This window comes from Fukomys damarensis, unplaced genomic scaffold (assembly GCF_012274545.1).
Source record: "Fukomys damarensis isolate Sample0158 unplaced genomic scaffold, DMR_v1.0_HiC HiC_scaffold_39, whole genome shotgun sequence".
In the NCBI taxonomy this organism is placed as follows: domain Eukaryota; kingdom Metazoa; phylum Chordata; class Mammalia; order Rodentia; family Bathyergidae; genus Fukomys; species Fukomys damarensis.
The window spans coordinates 21282461-21304668 of NW_022900951.1; the positions used below are offsets into that span (position 1 = coordinate 21282461).

Here is a 22208-nt window from a genome sequence, read left to right on the forward strand (position 1 = left end):
ATTTCAGTTGAAGGAAAAACTATCCTAAGAGTAATGTGTATGTATATAGGAACAACTACATGGCTTCAATATGTTATTTCCTTGCTGTACTGAAGAATGTATTGTTTATTTATAGAAGCAGCAACAGCCTCACAGTTTTTCACAGGTACAAAGGATATTTTTTTACCAACAAAATATTAGAATCTACCAATGTAAAAATTTGCGATGATGTAGGTATTTTTACTTTTCTTTTTTGAAAGAATGAAAAATGCCAGCATACTGTCACTGGGATAACTGTGTAGTTGTTTGTAGATCATGTTGCTGGGTAAACTGGTCCAGTGCTATAAAGAAGGAATTGTAGAAAACATATTTGCTTTTCTGCTTGATGGCCAGAAGTAATTTTAATGGATTCCTGAGTTTTGTCGTTAGGCAAGCCAAGAACATATGGAAATCATTTTTAGTTGCTAATAATTTTTTTTTGCTGATGGGGCTTGTTGAGAGGATTTATTTTAATCATTTTGGGACTTATTAAGGGATTGCTGACAGCTGGGAGTAGGAGGATTAGTTTCTTCAGGTGTGTTCACTAACAGGCCAATTGAAAGTAGGATTTTATCTGTCAAGAGACACCATGCTCTCTTTGTCTGTTCAAATGGCACAGGTGTTAAAGGAGCGTGGGACCCCTGCCAAGGTCAAAAAACAAAGTTAAATCAATAAATACTCTAAAACATCTCTGATTGTTCTGAACGTTTCCCCAGTAAATGAACACATACTAAAGCAGTGTGGGTCCCAGGTTCAGCTGGGGAAGTTATTAATTCTGTGGTCCTGTGCAAATTACTTTACTTTTCTCTGCCCTAATGTCTTTATCCACAGGAATGAATATAACAATAGCAACTGCCTATCTACCATAGCATGTTGAAGGTCAAGTCAAGTAAGGTGATGTAAGCAAGTCTGTCTTTTGTGTGTGATTTCTATCCCACGTAGATGATTGTAACTATAAACCAGCTTATCTTGTTTAAAATAGATTTATTTTTCATTCCACTGAACTTTCTTTTCCATGTGCTTACACAGAAATCGGCATTAAACAAATCAACCACTGTCCTTTTAGGCATCATTTAGAGTAGAAATCCTTGAGAAGCAGAAGCACATAAATGTATGGGTCTCTGATGTGTTGATGCGTGCCATGCCTGCTTTTCTAAAAAAGTTCTTTCTCTTCCCTTCATCATCTACTCTCTAGTTTTATTTGAAGGCCTCATCATTTTTAAACGTTTTTTATTAGTAGTATATATTTGTGACACATAATTATGTCCATTTTGGGCAACTGGTACATATACATATTACGTCTTAATTATTTAATTTCTTAATATCAATATGTTTAAAATCTGTGTCTGCTTCATTATATACAATACAAAGAGAAATATAAGATACAAAGAGAAATATAAGCTTAGAGTACTGAGGATAGAGTAGACCTCAGCATAGAATTTTGATTGTATTTATCAAAAAATAATGGGTCTGTAATTTGAAAATCAGAATTATAACATTTCCTGCATGGGAAAACTTCACATTTTAATCTCTCCCTTCAATTTTTGTAGACGTCAACTTAAGATTTATTCAGTAGTGCTTTGGATTGTTTTATTTTGCTTCTACTTTTGCTCTGAAATAATATCATTCCTATTCAAGTAAAGGTATTTGGTATTTTCTTTGGTTATTTTATTATTATTATTATTTTTGGTACTGGGGATTGAACACGGGTCCTTGTGCTTGCAAGGCAGGCTACCGAACCGCTGAGCTAAATCTCCGGCCTTCTTTGGTTATTTTTAAAACGCAAAGTGTATACAATTAGATTAAGTCTTTTTAAAAAACTTTGATCTAGAGTAATTCTTTTCTAAAATTAATGTAACCTTTCTATAGAGTAAGCTGGGTTTATGGGTTACAATTATAAAGCAATTTTTATCTCCCAATATTTGTCTCCTTAGATTTATTGTATGGGGCTGGGTCTTTTATGGGTCTTTATTACATTTAAGTAAAGCCCCATGATTTTGATGGTTGCATTTAGATAATAAAATACAAATTTAGTCAATAATTAAATTGACCCATTAAAATATTAAATTCCATTCTTCTTGTCTATTTTGCTGCAGGCTGGTTGCTTGATGATGGGCAGGTGAATAGATGAGTGTTCTGATTGGCTTGCACCTTCTCACTCTTTTTGCATGTGAATCCCTTCCCCCAAAGTCCTCCTGGGCCACTCTAGGTTTAGAGCTGGGGGAAGAGGAAGGATAGAACATTCTTGCTTGCCTGCCATTATTTGGTGATCTAATACCTGTGCTCTTGAGATCTGGCAGGTGTTTCCACCTGAGTCTTTTCAGGAAACCCGTGTGTGTTCATCAGAGGACCTTGTGGCCCTTTGCTTCATTTCATTGCTGGTAGTCTCACTCTCCTTCTGAGTTCCCCTGATAAGGGCAAATCTACTATTGCTTTTAGTTGGTTACTAAATCCTTCTTTGACTCACTTTTGATGTCTTTCTCCTTGTCCCTTTAACACACTGTCTTGGACAGTATCTGAGATGAAGCTCCACTGATTCTCCTGTGCATGTTTCTTATAAATTACTCTAGGAATGCACATGACCCTCAGTGAAGCAATCTGTCCTTCACTCCTGTCTTACAGCAGCCAGCTAGCTGGATTCTGGCACCTTACATTACTCAGCAATGAGCCTGACTCTTACTCAATCTGTTTTTCATCCTGCATGAGACATACACAAAACTTTCAAGATGATCCCTTTAGATTCTTTTCCCTAGGTTTTGGGAAAGTGGTCACAGTAAATCAATTGCTTTCTCCAAATTTTTTCTAAGGTCCAATTACTTTCAATCCTTGTATAGCCTCAATTTAAAGTAAAATAGCAGAGTATTTTTCTTTGACTCTTAACTGAGGGATGATATTATATTATTTTGGAAAATATTATTTTGTGGGTATATTAAAAGACAGGATGCTTTATTCTAAACTCTTTTATTGAGTTTATTGGTACATTTTAGGTATACAGTACAATTACATTCATTATTGGGATCTTGTACCTTTACATGACAGGTCTTGGTTCTCATTTTTTTCCCTTGTCCCTGCCCTCCCTTCACCCCCTTCTAAACTCTTTTATCACTAATCATCATGAGCTTTTTATTCTTGTTTATATTATCTTTTATAGAAATGTGTTACATACATGCATCATTGTGGTAAAAATAACATAAAATTTACCCTCTTAACCTTTTAAATATACAGGTACAGTTCAGCAGTCTAAAGTGTATTGATGTAGAACATGGGCCACATTTTAAATGTCTCAAATAATGAGAAATCCAGTATTTTCTATAATCAAGTTTTAAAAAGCATTTCAATTAGAATATTGGTTGTTAGAGGCTTACTCAAACTGCTTCAAAGAGGGTGACCTAGTATCAGGATAGGCATGGCCAATATGGGAATAGAATCTCATGAAAATTTAAGTTCAGTAGCTCACTGACAAGCCTCATGGAGATTATTTTTGGAAATAGAGGCAGGAACAGAAAAACAGCTGTTGAAACCTTAGTTCCATTCCAAAGCTACTCTGTTAATAAGACTTAGGTGTTTCTAAGCATGCCCGCTTCCTTTTGAACTGATACCATTCGCTTATTTTCTTCTCCTTCATATGTCTTTTCTTAGGGCATCCTAATTTTTCTTTTCTCTTAGTTTCTGGCTCACAACAATTTATTTCTACTGCTTTTATGGCCCAGACAAACTGTTCATAGCTTTTATTCATTCTCACACAGTGAAATTCCTCATTTCCTTGGTATTGGTATTTGCTAATGTAAATTTTCAAGAGAGAAAATTGGATTGCCTTTATCTTCTCACATAGGTGTGATCCTTGGTTCAAAATCTGGCCACATGTAACTGGCCCTTGAACACAGGCTGGGCGGTGGGGTGGGGTTATCTGAGAAGGAGGCCTGAGTATGGCAGGCAATATGATTTACTTCATGTAATTAATAAAATCATTTTGTGTGCATGTTTAAATGGTATGGCACTTCTTTTTATATTTGCAGTCTTTGGCAGCAAACGAGTTTTCCAATAGCAGAAGGATGATAATAAAGATTATTTGAGAATAAAGAATTAAAAAGAGGTTTCTGAATTTCTGGCTGTAATAGATTTGTTTGGAGGATGAGTAGGCTATTTTTCTGATTTGAGTTCCCCCAGCAGCAAACCCTGAGACAAAGATGCTTTTGTACAAACTATTTGGGAGATGCTAGCCACGAACTCTGATAAAACAAGTGAGGAAATGAGACACATGAAAGAAAACTACCATTGGTTAAGGAATGCTTCTGGGAGTATTAATTCTCTGGTACTTTTGGCTTGCTGTGCACACAGTTTATAGCTTTGTACCTCTGGTTTAAAAAAACCTCACGTTGGGGGGTCATAGGAGTTTTCAATCAGCAGCCTTTAATAAGCAAGGGGTGGGGAGGGACAGAGCAAAGGAATGGCCCACAGGGCACTGATTAGCTCCAATTTCCACTCCCATTCTCCTCTTGATTGCAACTTAGCCAGTTATGGAGATTCCATTCCCTTTGGTTGACTTGTAGACATGCAGCACAATCTGGCATGATGAGGCCTGAGGGAAGCTTTCTGGGAAAGGCCTCTTTCTTCTTTGAGAAAAGAAAAGACAGCATCTTGTTGTGCACTAGACATGCCACATATTAATGCATCATTGCAAGTGTGAGGCTGATCATGGTATGGTGAGCCCTGAATTAGCCTACCTTGAAGATGCCTGACTTTGGGATTTCTCCCACTGAGAGATGACAACTTCTTCTAAATGTAAATCATGTTGAGTAAAGTTTTCTATTACTTTACCTGCAGCCAGAGGCATCCTGGTTGGTATAAGGCTAAAGTTTTAAGTACAGAGTGAGAATTCTCATTTTTGAAAAGAGATTTATTAAGAAATTATATGATGATGTCAATATATTATAATAACTCTAACTCCCTTTGTACAACACTTATATCCCTTATAGAACAAATAACATTCAAGGGATTTGGGTGACAATTGAACATCAATTCTAGAGCAGCAATTTATCCAGTCCCTATCCTTGATTGCATCTTAACATTCTGTGTTATTAAATAGGAAGCATCAAACTCTTGTTCTCCATACTGAGGTACAATGTCCGTCTTGACACATGTTGAGTACTGAACTAACCACTTTTCTCCCTGAATGTTGTTTTTACCTGACCATAAAAACGATGGCTACACAGACTTGAGAATTTGGCAGACACTTTTTCAAAGGTGAACAAAATAATAGTGTTATTTCGAGGAAGATGTGTGACAATATTTGTTGCTAACAATAAAATTCAAAGTAAAATTTGGTTTTGGGAAAACTTTTGCCAAGATAATAGCTGCCCCATATTTAAAGATTCCTTTGATTAGATCATTGGTGACATTAACAAATGGAATCTTTTGCTATTATATGATAGGATATGTGAGTACTTGGAACATCTTCAAAAATCATGAAGCAGTATTTTTAGGAATGAGTGATACATGATATTATACAATTATGCATAGGTGGAAGATCCGCTCAAAGTATGAGATAGACCAATAGATTTTAATGTAACAAGATACAAATGTTTATTAATATAGTTTTATGCTCCACATTGCAACTAATTTTCAAAAGCTATGATTTTTTGAGTTTTCTTGTAGTGTCAGAAAGAATAGCCACAATTATCCAAAAAGATTCTTAAAATATTCCTCTTTTTCTAACCACATATCTGGGTAAGGCCAAATTTTCTTTATACACTTCAACTAAAATAGCGCATCACAACAGATTGAATGCACAAGCAGATATGAGTCCAGCTGTCTTCTATTAAGCCTGGAACTAAGGAGACTTATAGAAATGTAAAATAATGCTGCTCTTCTCACTCATTTTTTTTTTGTTTTAAAAAGTTAGGTGTTTTTAGAAAAATATGTAGTTTATGTTAACATGTAAATGAGTTATTGTGAAATAAATAATTAAAATTTTCTCTAATATATGTTAATATAACCCATATAAAATTTATTTTGGGGTGTCTCAGTAATTTTTAAGAGATTACAGGAGTCTTGACAAAAACGTTTGAGTACTATTTATAGAGGGCACAGAGGAGAGAGTTCAAAAGTTGCAATGGGTGAGAGATAAACAAGAGATTTGTAGAGTCCTACAGTAATGAAATTTCAGAGCACTGCAACTGAACCGAGAGACCTGGGTTGGTGATTTACTCAAACAGAAGAGAAGGGTAGCTCATTAAAGTTAATGATCTTGAACTAAAGAATAGTGGAGGTTAATAGTTTGGGTAGGAGAAGGGATGGCAGGAAATTTTTACAAGTATGGAAATTCTGGTTTCCTTCTTGAATCCTATAGGTGGAGGAGTGGAGTTCAATGGAAGGGAAGAATAGGTCTGAGGTGAGGTATTAATAAATCCTACATTGTCATGGTTCTTGATATTTATTAAATCAGCAACAATAAGCACAACAAAAGTAAAGCACAACTGTCAAAAGAGCTTCCTTCAGAAATAAACGCATTTGTTAGTTTATTCTTGGGGGATTCAGAGTTGAGCAAAGTTTTGGCTCTTTAAAAAAAAAGTTGTGGCTCCTCCTCCCCAAATGAAGAATGACATTTACTAAATCTGAAAATTCTGTACTTCTGGTTTCAGAATCTGCAGTGGTCAACTTGATCCTTGGTACTACACCATTTTTATTGTGAAGTTCATCACCTCGTTGGGCAAAAGGTTTTATTTCTTTGACATTTAAATTTCAAAATATAGACTACACCCTGGAAGAAATCTCATTAATTATTTGCCAGTATAAAAAAGAATGATAGCTTAACGTACATCTATCAAGCTCCCAATAATTATTTAATGCCACTATTTAGAGGGGGTGATCCATGTCAAATTGCTGTGAAGGAATTGGACAAAGACACTAAGTTTTCAAGGTTTCTGGATATACTGGATTATAGATACTTGAGATAGAGAAGTGGGAAAAAGCACTGGCATATATTGTGAATCAAAAGCAAAGTTGGATTAACTTTGAGCAATACTATTTATTCTAAAACCAGTTGGAAAATTGAAGGAAGGTTATTACCTTACTGAGAAGGGACGGAAGTTTCCAGAAAATCAAACATTTACAAATGCCTAGTCTCTCTATAACTTATCTCATTTTATTCAACAGCTTCTGAGATAATTTTTATCTTGTATGTTACAGATCAACCAAGCATAAGAAAAGTTTAGGTAAATTGCCTGAGGTCAAAGATTCAAAGATTTCACAACTGAGATTTTAATCCAGGCATCTTTGTCTTGGAAAGTCATTCTTTGTGTAGCTTCTTGGAAAGATCCATCTCAGATCCTATAGAAAGCATCCCTATTAATTTTAGGGAAATATGAAGAAAGACCTTGCTGCAACTCTTGTTTCTTCTTTATGTCTCCTAGCTTATTAAAAAAAGTCTTAGTCTTCATTTTTATTGCTCCCTGAAATAGTTGAGTAGTAATTAAGGGAGTATTCTTTGGGAAAACAATCATATTTCTGGAGGATTTTAGAGATAGATTGTATAAATCCAGAATGTAACTACTACCTATTCCTTTGTCCACTGGGCACAATCCTTTACTCAGATGTGGTATCATGTTAGAAGAACTAATTTATGCTGCCTAAGAACAAATGAAGTATATACATTTTCTGTGTTTCACATTTCTTAGTGTTAAGGAGACACACCACCATTCTCACAACGGTCATTTGCAGTGTATGTAGCATGATCGTTTGAGCTTCAAAGAATGGCCCTCTTCAAGGGTTTGGGGCTCTGTGGAAGGAGGCACACAAACTTTACTTTTCATAGTGGAATAGTTGTCATGATTGTCAGTTTGGGGGTTTTTTGAAACAGGGTCTTACTATGTAGTTCAGGTTAGCCTTGAAGTCACTATTTAGCCCAGGCTGGGTTTAATTTACATCAATCTTCCTGCCTCAGTCTCCCAAGTGCTGGGATCACAGGAGTGAGCCACCATGCCTGGCTTTGATTGTCAATTTTTTAAAAAAACATTTGATCATACTTCCATATGGAACGTGAAAAGACCTACCATTAAAACTATATTGAATATAAGACTTTAAATGTAGGAAGAAGAATTGAAAGTCTGGCAAAGTCAATTGCCTCAAAAACAGCCAATCAAGGCCACAGCTGACTCTCACATAGGTACAGGGGACCCTTGAGCTATGATTGGCCTGACATATGAACAACTTGGGTTACAACCAGAATTTTAGTTTTAACTTATGAACCAGGCCTTTAGTTACAACCTGAATGCCAGCGACTTGTGCTTCCAGATGGTCTCAGATACAGATTTAACTCTTACAGAGTTCTGGAAGGAACATGACAACATCCTTTCCTGTGTGGGGTTAATTGAGAAATCTTGTGCCAACATCTCTCTAAGGACACTGAGATCTGCCTGTATACAGGACAGAGACTTTGAAGGCTGTGTGGAGGAGCCTGAGCCTTCAATTGACCCACTTGAGTTATAACCAGCCCTTGTGAGTGAATTAAGTTTGTAAGTCAAGTGTCCACTGTATTTGAATGTTTTCTCTCATAGGAATGATAGTTTTGGGCAACTTAGAAATGCTTCAAACACAGTCTCCTTTGCTCTGTTTCACTCTTTCCTCTATTAAAACCTCTGTACTGCTCTCTTCTCCTTTGACTCTCATCACTACTATAAAGTCTGAACCCTTGTCTTTTACTCTTTCATGGTGTCCTCAATGTCCTCACAGAATATCCTAATATCCTACCTTAGCCAAATCATTCGAAGGTGAATTGCTTTCCTTTAGCTCTCTCCAGGGAATGCATCACAACTTCTCTACCTACTCATACAGGGTTGAGTGTTGGCATTGGCTTCCTCAGTGAAGATTGTCCTCTTTGCTGCTGTTCTTTTGTGTACTCTTGGGCCTATTCTTCTGGAACCAGAACCATCTGGATGCCTCACCTGATATTTTTATGGTTGCTGCCTGTCTTAGTCTCATTGTCCATGCCATCATCCTTTGAATATCTGATATCTGTCACCCGAATTATTTTCTACCTTTTCATCACTGTGATTTAAATTAATAATGAGGATCTATACAACAAATCTCTTTCTCTACTTCAGTGACCTTCACTTCCATACCATTGTTGTGTACTGTCATGAAAATATCCTGAAAGTGTCACCACTTTGAATTATTTCTCATCTGGATTCTTAAATTTTGTATATCTCATCTTTTTCCCATACCCTATGGTTTTTTCTAACTCTGCCTGTATTTTCTTACCTCCCACCTTTTTGGACCTCATGGAGACCTTTGTTCCCTTGACCCTTCTAGTTCATTGTCCTCAGTTCCTTTGTGATGGAGCACCTTCTTCTTAGGCCGTCACTACTTCCACTCTGTACCAATATCCTTCATCATATTGCATAATTGTTTCATTGTATTCACCACGAAATAATATACTTATTGCCCTCTGCACATATTATTGGAGATTTGAATGTGGGCCTCTGTGTATATCTGCTAAAAGTTTCAGTCCCTGAATTCCCATACTTAACTGGATACCAATATTGGTTCTTTCCCAGTCATTTCAGCATCTCTGTGTGACTCCACTCTGTTCAAATTTATCACCGTTCCATCTCTTCATTCAGTTCACATTGAATTCTACTCACTATTGTGCATCTTACGAGAATATAGAAATTAACTTCTTCAACATCTGCAATACACCTGTTGTGTGAGAACTTCTGGCCCATCTCAAAGATAGGTGCACTCTCTTATAGCTAAAACTGAGCTTTTCACATAATCTGTATCTCATTGATTCCTGACTTCTTAGGAAATTACATTTTCTGATGTTTTTCTACTCTTTCATGTCCCGTCGTATAAGTGAAACAAAATCCCCAAATCCACTCTTGATGATTTTTTCCTTCTCATTCTCTCTGATTTTTGTCTTCTTTTCATAGCCAAACCTCATAAGACTTATTTATATTTAACCTCTTCACTTCCTTTTATCCCATTAACCCCTTAACCATTAAGACACTTAAAGTTCCCATTCTTAGAGTGGTTCTGAGGTTCTATGCAGTGGAGGAAGGGTAGCAGAAACAGGGACTTCTGCTATTTTCATTGACTGGTCAAAAGACATTCCCGTTCAACTCACAACTGGACAACAGCACATCTAAGATGAGTTCTTATTTGTGTGTGTGTGTGTGTGTGTATGTGTGTGTGTGTGTGTGTGTGTGTGTGAGAGAGAGAGAGAGAGAGAGAGAGAGAGAGAGAGAGAGAGAGAGATACTGTGGATTGAACTCAAGGTCTTGTGCATACGAAGCAAGTGCGGTATCACTGAGCCACATCCTCACCCCAAATGTAAGATGAAAGCTCTCAAAACAAGTTCGTGCTGTTGTGAAGAAAGCTACACATTATCACTTCTGCAGGTGGGAATTTATTTGGAAAACCAACAATTGTAATATGAACAGAAAATCTCCCCTCCTTTGTGATAAAGAATCAGAATCTCTAATATAAAGAAACTTCAACAAAATAGGAAACGTAATTTGTAAATGTTCATAAGAATGTGGGAAGCATACTAGAGAAAAATCAAGGGTAAGGGTTATCATTTACCCAAAGCTTAATTCTTTTTTTTGTTCTTTGAGTTTATTGGTACATTCTAGGTATACAGTACAGTTACATTCATTATTGGGATCTTGTACCTTTACATGCCAGATCTTGGTTCTCATTTTTTCCCTTACCCTTGCCCTCCCTTCACCCCCTCCAAAGCTTAGTTCTTAATAACACTTATACATTTGTACACATAACACATGTAACGTCGAACTGAAGAAGCATCACATCAATATTTATATTTTCAGAAATAATGAACAATACATTCTTCCTATTTCAGAGCTTGAAGTTATAACTGTTGGAAGTTGTAGATGGAACTGATAAAATGTCTAGAAGGGAAAATTGGCTGGTCCTGGCAACGACCTTGCTGAAGAATGGTTTTTTGGGTAAGCAAGATGGAGACAGGTGCCAGGATGCCAACTGAGATGTCATGAGCAGTAACTGCGAAAGCTCTGGAGTGCTCAGTGTCTGTATAGGTACATCCCCAGCTATGGGCAGTTCAGCACATATCCCAAATTGCTTTTCTGGGTAAGAAACAGCTAATGTCATCAAAAGTCCTTTAGCTAAAATAAATGAAAAACTCTTCCTATTTGAGGAGTTGCTTTCCTACTGGAATGAGGATATTGAGTCCCTTGCCAAATACTGTCTTTGACAAAGCTGCATGACCATTGTTGACGTTTTGTATCTATTCCTCACTTTTATTTATACTTCATTGTGTTATTCTGTAAATACTTTCTCTTTGCATCTCTCAGCACCATAGTTTGTCTTGCAGTTTTGGCACACGAACATATTCCTGAGTTACCTGGGGCAGTGGTTTTCAATGCGGGATGCATGCTAGTGAGAGAGAGAGAGAGAGAGAGAGAGAGAGAGAGAGAGAGAGATACTGTGGATTGAACTCAAGGTCTTGTGCATACGAAGCAAGTGCGGTATCACTGAGCCACATCCTCACCCCAAATGTAAGATGAAAGCTCTCAAAACAAGTTCGTGCTGTTGTGAAGAAAGCTACACATTATCACTTCTGCAGGTGGGAATTTATTTGGAAAACCAACAATTGTAATATGAACAGAAAATCTCCCCTCCTTTGTGATAAAGAATCAGAATCTCTAATATAAAGAAACTTCAACAAAATAGGAAACGTAATTTGTAAATGTTCATAAGAATGTGGGAAGCATACTAGAGAAAAATCAAGGGGAAGGGTTATCATTTACCCAAAGCTTAATTCTTTTTTTTGTTCTTTGAGTTTATTGGTACATTCTAGGTATACAGTACAGTTACATTCATTATTGGGATCTTGTACCTTTACATGCCAGATCTTGGTTCTCATTTTTTCCCTTACCCTTGCCCTCCCTTCACCCCCTCCAAAGCTTAGTTCTTAATAACACTTATACATTTGTACACATAACACATGTAACGTCGAACTGAAGAAGCATCACATCAATATTTATATTTTCAGAAATAATGAACAATACATTCTTCCTATTTCAGAGCTTGAAGTTATAACTGTTGGAAGTTGTAGATGGAACTGATAAAATGTCTAGAAGGGAAAATTGGCTGGTCCTGGCAACGACCTTGCTGAAGAATGGTTTTTTGGGTAAGCAAGATGGAGACAGGTGCCAGGATGCCAACTGAGATGTCATGAGCAGTAACTGCGAAAGCTCTGGAGTGCTCAGTGTCTGTATAGGTACATCCCCAGCTATGGGCAGTTCAGCACATATCCCAAATTGCTTTTCTGGGTAAGAAACAGCTAATGTCATCAAAAGTCCTTTAGCTAAAATAAATGAAAAACTCTTCCTATTTGAGGAGTTGCTTTCCTACTGGAATGAGGATATTGAGTCCCTTGCCAAATACTGTCTTTGACAAAGCTGCATGACCATTGTTGACGTTTTGTATCTATTCCTCACTTTTATTTATACTTCATTGTGTTATTCTGTAAATACTTTCTCTTTGCATCTCTCAGCACCATAGTTTGTCTTGCAGTTTTGGCACACGAACATATTCCTGAGTTACCTGGGGCAGTGGTTTTCAATGCGGGATGCATGCTAGAATCACCTAGGGAGCTTTGAAATCTACCAATTTTAATCAGTTAAATCAAATACCCTGGGATCGGGGCTCAGCCATTGACAAGTTTCAAAAACTCCTCAGGTGATTCTCATGTGTTGCCAGGGTTAGAATTGCTGGGTAGAGCCTTGGAAAAAACTGTTTATTTAAGCTTTTAAAACTGTTTTTTACCTTTCCCTTTCGGTTGATTACCTCTGTGTAGTACCTTTGTGTGTTTATTTTCAGAAGGTAGACTATTCTGTATTTCCAACTTCTTGGGTGATATCTCTTTATAGCCTCAAAGAACAGGCAATAATAGACTATACTTTAAAATGATTTAGTAGGGCCAAGTCAGGGCTTTTTATTGCTGCTTCTCAGTATTTAAATTTGCACCGTTTTTCAACCTTGACTGCACTTAGTAATCACTTGAGAAATTCTTAAAAATATTGATGTCCTTGTAGGGTCCTATTCAGAGAAATTCTGATGAAATTGTTCTGGGGTGCAGCTGGGACAACGAGCTAAAAATCCTCCCCAGGTGATTCTATAACAGTCTTAGAAGACAAATCTTGTAAATATTTTAACGATAGGTAAATGACATGTAAGGTAAATGTTATGCTAATCTATAGTCAGACTAAGGCAAGGAGTTAATCTGACTCTACATGGGAATTGCTTGGAATGGAGCTTTTAAAAATACCAGCACCTGTGCCCTAACAATTGAGTTAAGTAGTCTGGGGTACAGTCTGGATTTCAGGACTCTTTAACAGCTTTCCTTATGATTCTGGTATACAGCAAACACTGAGAACCACCCTCCAGGTCAATTTAAACAGTTTAAGTCATATTCAAGATGTTTCAAGGGACACTGCATGCAAATTTCATCTAATAGAGCCTTCAAAGACTTAATATATGGAGAGCATATTCTTGCTTTCTCCCCTTATATGTATTTCAGAATAAGAGGTCCCAAATGTGAAAATTGAATATGGTACAGAACCCCCACAGTTCATTATTTTGAACTTAATGTTCAAACCTCTGTTATTGATTTTTGTTGCTTTCTTTCATCTGATTTCCTTTGTCTTGTGTTTGAATATGAATTTAGTTTCTAGCAGCAAGCCCAATCTCTTTAGTTTTTGTCCATCTCACACACACACACACACACACACACACACTTTCCAGAATTTAGCTGGATATCAGTGATCTTTGCAGAGTTTAGTAGGACTTCCATAAGTGGCTGCCTATTAAGTTCCCACTAAGGCAGATTTTCAGAAGTCACTGGACAGTCGGGGATACAGGTGAACACAATTTTGATATTAAGTTTCATTTTGCCTCTTGGAAAAAAAGAAAAGCGCTATTACACCATTGTTCAGCAGGCCTCCAGAGACTGCATCTCACTTTTAAAAAGTGTCTCTTTTGAAAGGAAAACCCATATATTTAACTAGTGACAGTAATGTGGAGGAGAGGATATTGATTTTCTGGAACCAACATGCAGTTAGTTTTTATTACAGTTCAACAAAATTGCCAAAATCTTTCTTAAAGAAAGTATTTTAATAAACTTGGTATCCTGCGGAGTGAGGCTTTTATTTGCAAGCAATTGCCACTAGGGGTCACCATTACAATTGCTAAGCTTTGCCTGCGGTTCCGGAGCTATCACAGCAACTTTCCTAAAATAAGAGGGCAGATGGGGGGAGGACTAATGTCTTTCAAGCATCTTCTTTTCCTTAGTGTCTCATGGAGGCGTTGTTCAGATATTAAGATAAATATTTGTGTTTTGTGAGTAGGATACTCACCTGTGTAAGAAGGGATTCAGTAAATCGTCTTGCTTGTCTAATAGATAAAACAATTCTTCATGGTTATTGCTCATCTCTGAGATCTGTGCCATTCTTCAGAGAGGGTGATCAATATGCACTTTTCTACCCTTCTGAATTTTCAAAAATTTAACAAGGATTTGTCTGTGGTGTGTTTTTAAATCACTAAGCCCTGTTTATTTTATGAGTACCCACCCTTACCGTCTTATGTTATTAGTCAATACATTGTTTCTGCCTGGAAAAATCCCTTCATCTCTTTGCTTCTTACATATTAAATCACTGCTATTGTCATTACATCAGGGAAATCTAATAAAGAACCAAACCAAACCCAGAATCCCCTAAAGTGTGAGTCATCATAGGACAAGGAAGGCTTTTTTTTTGGACCAGATGAGGATTATGTATGGGTAAACTCCGTGATGCAGGTGCACAGGGTAAGTGGCTCAGGGGGAGAGGGCCAGTGACAATAGATGGCACTCCTGTTTGTGTCTTCACTGGCCACCGTAGAGTGGACTTCTCCCCAGTAAACCTTCCCTTTCCTTATAACTCTTCTCACCTTCCTTGCTTACTCAGTACGTTTGGTCACCATTTACCAAAGATTCCCATGGTAAGAACTATGGCTCAGGGTCAGGTTCCTGAGGTGTGACCCGTGCACACAGAGACTTCCACTCAGAAGTCTCCCCCTGCCCCATGATTGTTTTAAAATCCTTAATATTTTTGAAATAAGGATCTTTACATTTTTGTTTTGATTTAGACTTCAAAAACTAGCCAGCTTATCTGGACTGTCCAGAAGGGGTTTACAATATGGGGGGGGATATAGCACTAAGATTTGAGGTTTAATCTATTAGCTTTATGAACAAAATATTATAGAAAGGGTATTAAATTGTTGGTGGGGAAGTAGAGCAAAGTTGGGAAGGTTTAATTCGCTGTTCATATATTGCTGAGTACTTACTGTGTACAAGGCAGTGGACTAAATGATTCACAGGAATAAAAAATGAATTGGCCATGAATCATGCCATCCACCATCAGCACAGTGTATGAAAAACATATACAGAGCAGAATGGGTTTGATATGATTAGGTAGGATATGTAACTGGGGTGGTATGTTTGTGTACATGGTGTGTTTTTTCCTACTTTAATGTTTTCTTTTTCTGTTGAAATCTCATGCAGATCTACTAAAGCAATCTTTTTATGTACTCCTTTAAAAAGTAAAAAAAAAAAATACTCATAGGCTCCTCCCTGCCACATAAGAGAGTTTCTAGACCCCTTAGCATGACACTCAAACATCCTATAACATGGCTCCGGCATTTATTTTTAACTTAGTACTTTTATTATTTTCCTACGTGAGACTTTCACTTTGACCAAATTAGGCCATCCGAAACCCTAAGGTATTAGTTATCTATTACTGTATAGCAGATTCCCTGCAAACTTTAGCAGCTTTAAACAGTAGACATTTATTATCTCACAGTATCTGTGGGTTAGGAATCTGGGGACAGCTTAGCTGAAGAGTTCTATGCCTGACTTTGCAAAAGTCAAAGGAGCTGGAGAGAGAAGTTGACAACACAGAGGGAAGCAGAAACAGCAAGTGTGAGACATTAATGGGGTAGCATCTCTAGAGAAAGAAGCAGAAATGCTACCACAACTCAGGCCTCTCAGTTGAGTTGAATTGTCCCACCTGGTTTAAAAAATCCTGCCATCTTACTCAGTGTCTGGTCTCTGGGACAAAATACCCAACAACCATGCCTGAAAGGAGGAAAGGTTCATTTTGGCTGATGGTTTCAGTCCATGTTCAGTAGGCTCCGAGGCAGTAGCAGGATGGCAGTGGGGTGTGGCAGAGAAAAAGGTGCTCAGCCCGTGGCAGCCAGGAAGCAGAGAGAGAAGGGAGGAAGCAGTGGGATGCACCCTTCCGGGCCACGCCCCTAGAGGCCACCTCCAACCAGGATCCACCTTCCGGCAGAATATTCAGGTAAGGAACTCATCAGTGGATGAATCCACTAATGAGTATAGCATCCCCATAAGCCAATCACCTTCCACACACATGAGCATTTAGGGGGACATTTTACATCTAAGCCATAACACCTGCCCTCCTGAAATGCTGGTTTAAGGCAGAGGGCTAATTGTTTTTTGTTTTTTCTTTCTTTTTTTTTTTTTTTTTGGTTTGTTTGTTTTTTTGAGATAGGGTCTCACTATGTAGTTGAGACTGACCTGGAACTCACTATGTAGCCCAGGTTGGTCTCAAACTCACAGAGATCCTCCTGCCTCAGCCTCCTGAGTGCTGGGATTACAGGTGTGCGCTACCACGCCTGGCTCAGAGTGCTGATTGAATAGGCTATGGAGAAATAAGAACTGTGAAGTCATTTTTCTCACATATCATTAGAATATTTAGATTTTAGTAATTTTTGCTAGCTTAACATCATTCTGGCTCTTATTCACTCCTGTATATGGAATGTGTTCATGTTTAAAAATATCATTCAGTACCTGGGTTTAGAATGAGAACCAGTACCTGGATAGGATAACAATAGAACTCAGAGTGAAATGGATATCCCCTGGGAATCATGGACTCTAAAATCAACAAATGACTTCTCTCTTATAATAGTGACTGTCATCTTATAGGAGAAGGCAGAGACTATGTTTGCAACTGTTTGGAAGATGATATAGATACGTCAGTTAGGGATTGTATTTGGGCTTGTATACCTAGGAAGAAGACTGCTGTGTTCCTGGCAGAAACTAAAGGTTTAAATGTACTATGTGTGTACTTTTGCCATTATAAAATATTCAACCAGATCCAGAAACCACAATATGTCACTAGGGACTTTCTTCATGCTCACAGGATTCATTAGTCAACCGTCCATTAATTTAACCTTTGATTTCACTTAGTATTCTCGTAATCTATGGTGTTTTTATCTGAACCATGAAGACACGATGGTACTGATAAGCAAACCTGGAGGTGAAGTGAGATGAAGAATACACAGGGTGAGCAGTGCTGCCCTCTTACATAAGGGGTTTTTGGGATTGCAGTAGAGGCTCTTTGTCCTTGATCTCGGGTGTCTGTCTCTAATGATTTTCCTATGACTCCGGACAAACTTGTCACCATCTGGCTTATTGCACCCTGCACCACTCTTTTCCTATACTTCAGATCTCTGCTGTTTTTCTTCCAAAGACGAGTCCATTTCAGTGTTTTACTGTTTAGTTTTCTTGTCCATTGTGTCAATTATTTATAGCCCCCACCCACCCACTGCAAGAATGCGAACTCTTGGGTCTGTTGCTGGGCTACATCCCTGGCCCAATCACTTATTTAGTAACAGGCAGAGAAAAATGTTTCTTTCACCTAATAAGATTGGGCAAGGCAATTCTGTCCTTTCTTTGGCTCTCAACCTGCTCTTGCTCTGCATTCAGGCAGCCCTGAGAATGCCACAAACCCAACATCTGCCCACCCTGGTACTCACCTCAGAGTGTGCATGATACAGAATCCTCGTCTCTGTAGCAGTTTTCTAAAAGGAGCTCCTTATTGTGTCAGAAGGTCAGTTTTGCCTCTTTTGAATAATAGAAGGTCTTGGAAGTGGAAAAGGTACTCAGAGTTTGAAAATTGCAGAATGCTATAGATTCCAGTACATTTCAGTGGGAGAATTATTGAGAAAGAAAATCCACAGTTCCAGCAGCAATGGCAAGTGGACCCTCATTGCCAAGATCATTACCAACGGAGAACTGGCCCCTCAGGAAACAATGATTGCAGAGATAAAACAGAAGTCGATGCAAATGCCCGACGAGGAGGGAATTTGATGGGTTTCCACGTGATGTTGCCCAGGCCCTGTCTTTTGAGGACCAAATCTGTACTCCTGACTTGGTGATCTTCCTGATCTGTGGCAACCAGCGGCTCAAAGAAAGGTTACTGAAAAGGGGTGAGCAGCAGGGGCACGCCGATGACAACCTGAAGGCTACACAAAGGAGACTCCTGAACTTCAAGAGGAATGCCATGCCCTTGGTTAAATACTTCCAGGAAAAGGGGCTCATCGTGACCTTTGATACTGACTCAAATGAGGATGAGGTATTCTATGACAACAGCCTGGCCGTTGACAACAAGTTATTTCAAAACAAAGAGGCTGTAGCTCAGGGGACCTTGACCCTTCCATGGTGTTGGACCCTGGTGACATCATTGATGCAGGATCTGATTATGGAGAGCAGACTCATCCCTTGCCAATCAACAGAACACACTGACTACTCCAGCCACACCAAGCCATTGGCCCTTCCTTCCAGCGGGCTGTATCACGGGTCCTTTCCCTCTGAAGGGAAACTTCCAGCACCCATTTCCTCCATCGCAGACAGTCTTCGCTCATGCACCATGGTGCCAGTGACTCCTCTGGAAGCCGTTCTCCTATTACTCGCGCCTTCTCCAGGGACCCACCATACCTGTGTCGTAATATTGGACTACATTCCACAGACTGCACCCCACTCTGTGTGACATCAGTGCCTGGAATGTGGCATATGCTTAAGAAATGCCTCAGTTTCTTCTAGGAAATATAACCCTGCTTAGGACTGCTGTTCAAGGTAGGGAGTGCAGGGTACCTTGTGTGGAACAACTGCTCAAAAGCAGGAGTCACCAACAGGGAGATGGATCTTCTTTAAATGGGAAGGGGACCAAGAGATAGAGGGAGAGAGGAAGGAGTGGGGAGAAGGGGATGCAGAAAGACTTAAGATGTGTTTCCAACATGCACCAACTCCCCACGAGAGATGTAATCATTCTGTCCTGCGGACATGGACTAATAGAAAAATTAAAAAATAAAAAAAGGAGTCCTCCCTTCTCCCCGCAGACCTGACTTCCACTGGACTTCTCCGGCATCAGGGCTCTTCCAGAGCTGGCTTTTTTTAAAAAAAAAAAACTATATTTATTTTTATTTTTATTAGCACTTATTTATGATGCGTAATGATTGCATTCATCGGGGGCGTTGCTGCATGGACATCACACATCTTAATTCTTGTTTTGTTTTGTTTCCAATCCCCTAACCCTTCCATAGCTCCCTGCTCCTTCCAACTTGGTCCTCTTCCCATTTGCAAAAGCTCTATTTTTACTTCTTTGTCAAATCTTTTTTTATTCCCTTTTACTCCCCTCCAACCCTCTCCCTCCATCTCATTCCCCCATTTATTTGGAAAAGATATCCCTACTTCTTCTATCACATATATATTTTTTCTCAGAAGCTGCAATACTAAAGCTGATTTATTTTACTCAACATTTTGGTCTCACAGTACATTCATTTTCCTACAGATGATTCCTTTCTCATGGCAGAGTAGTACTCCACTGTGTATAAATACGTTTTCTTTAACCATTCATCTGTTGATGGGTATATAGGCCCATAGCTGACCTCGTCACCTAAGTGAGTGCTTATTGTCTGAGCTCATACAGTTTCTGCACTGTTAGATGAAGAGCTTACAGGTTACTGCTCTTTCCTAACAAGTTAAGAAGCTGAACAAAGTGAAAAATCAACCTTCTTAGTACTCATCAGAGATGTAAGGTAATAGGACCAACACTACTCCAAAACTTGGAGAGACAGATGGACACATCCAGAAAATCACAACCTACCCTGACAGAAACCCCCATAGGAACCAGTGTGTGTGTGTGTGTGTGTGTGTGTGTGTGTGTTTGTGTTTGGGGGAGGGGGCGTGGAGTAGTGGCAGTTGCTGGGGCTTGGTGTACATGAGTCTAAGAGTTGAAACTCTAGAGGGACTCAGGCTCAGGTCCCTGCGAAGGACCTTCTGAGGAAGATCCCCACACCTTGGTGACCATCACTGCACAAAGAGAGTGATTCCAGATGCTGACACTGAATATCAGGAAAAATCCCCCAGACTTCTGGAAGGGGAGGAGAAGGACCACTTTGAAATATTCCAAGCATTCTGTTCTTCTTAAAAGGCCTGAAGAAACTATTCTACCAGAGCCTGACTACCTGGAGGAGTGGAAAATGGCCAACACCATCCCCATCCAGCCATCCTGTCTCACCTAAAGAGATAAAAACTAAGACTCACCAGTGAAGGTCACAGTTCCATGGCCCAGGCTCACTGAAAGACTGAGATGAAATCCTAGGACAGTAGAATGGCTCTGTCACTGGGGTTCCTTTTCCCGCGTACATCATACCCATCCTTCAAAAAAAAAACCCATAAGGCATACCAAAGGGAAAAGCTGCGTGACTAGAGTGAACAAACATCAGAACAAGAGCAGTACATGGCAGGAATTTGTTAAAACTGAATAATATGCGTAGGACTTTAGTGAATAAAAAATAAGTCAGCATGTAAGATCAGTGGATAATGTAAGCAGAGAGATGGAAATTACAAAAAGGAATCAAATGGCTAGAGGTCAGAAAACACTGGACTGGAAATAAAGCATGTCTTTGATGGGTTTCTTCATAGACAGAGAATCTCTGAGCTTGCAAATGGGAAAGTAGAAACTTCTAAAACTTAAAAATAAGAAAAGGAGACTCAGGGGAAAAAAGAACTTGGGAAGCTACAAAAGGTGTAATAGATGCATAATGAGAAAACTAGAGAAGAAAGACAAAGGAACAGAAGCAGTGTTTGAAACAATAATGACTGTGAATTCCACTCCCTCCCCCCAAGAATAATGCCAGATGCTAAACCACAGAAATAGGAAGCTGAGAGAGTGCCTAGCCAAAGCCACTGCCGAAAAACATGGCAAAGCTGCACCTAGGCAAATCATCTCAGCCTGCAAAATATTAAACCAAAAAAATCTTACCAGGCATGGTGGTACATACCTGTAATCCCAGCCCTCAGAAGTTGAGGCAGGAGAATCACTGTGACTTCTGGGTCAGCCATTGCTACACAGTGAGTTCAAGGCCAGCCTGAACTACACAGCAGGATCTTTTCTCAAAGAAAACACAAGTAGAGCTGGGGATTTAGCCCAATGGTGCCACACCTGCCTGGCAAGGTCCTGAATTTGATTCCAAGGAAAGAAAAGAAAGAAGGAAAGAAAGAAAGAAAGACAGGCAGACAGGGAGGGAGAGGAGGAGAGGGAAGAGGGAAAAAAAGGGAGGAGATAGGGAGGAAGGAAGGAAGGAAAGAAAGAGGAGGGCAGAGGGGAGGGAGGGAGGAGAGAAGGGGGGGAGGGGAGGACTCTAAGAAAACAAATCTTGAAAAAAGCCAGAGGGAAGAAACACCTTCCCTATACAGGAGCAAGAATAAGAATTACACCTGAGTTCTCCTCAGGAACCATACAAGCAAAAAGAAGGGAATGAAATAAAATATTGAAAAGGGGAAAAAACCCAAAAATTCTATACTTCACAAAATTGTCCTTCAGAAAATAAAGAAAAAAGACACTTTCAACAAACAAAAATTGAGGGAATTTGTGGCCAATAGACTTGCCTAGCAAGAAATGTTTTTTAAAAAGCTCTTTAGAGAGGAGAAAAATCACATAGTTCAGAAACTGAGATGTCCGTAAGGAAAGGAAGAACATCAGAGAATGAGTCAGTGACAGGAAAATAAAAATTTATTTTTCATATTCTTCATTCATCTAATAGATAAATGTTCAAAATAATAGCAACAACCAGGGGTAGAATGAAGGACCCTTGTACTGGGTTCCACTCCCAGTCCTTTTGTTTCACCAGAGACAAGGTCTAACAAAATTGCTAGTTGCTTGCCCTGGGTTCAAATTTGAGATCCTCCTGCCTCAGCCTCCCAGTGCTGGGATGACAGGCTTGTACCGCCCCATCTGGCTACTCTAACATTTTAGAGTCCTCACAGACCAACTGGCAACAATGACAAAAATAATAATAGCAACAAT

At 38.9% G+C, this 22208-nt stretch overlaps 1 pseudogene; it reads left to right on the forward strand.

Annotated features, from left to right (window-relative positions):
• Positions 1-17971: 17971 nt before the first annotated feature.
• LOC117284756 lies at positions 17972-18643 on the forward strand (annotated as a pseudogene).
• The last annotated feature ends 3565 nt before the right edge of the window (positions 18644-22208 follow it).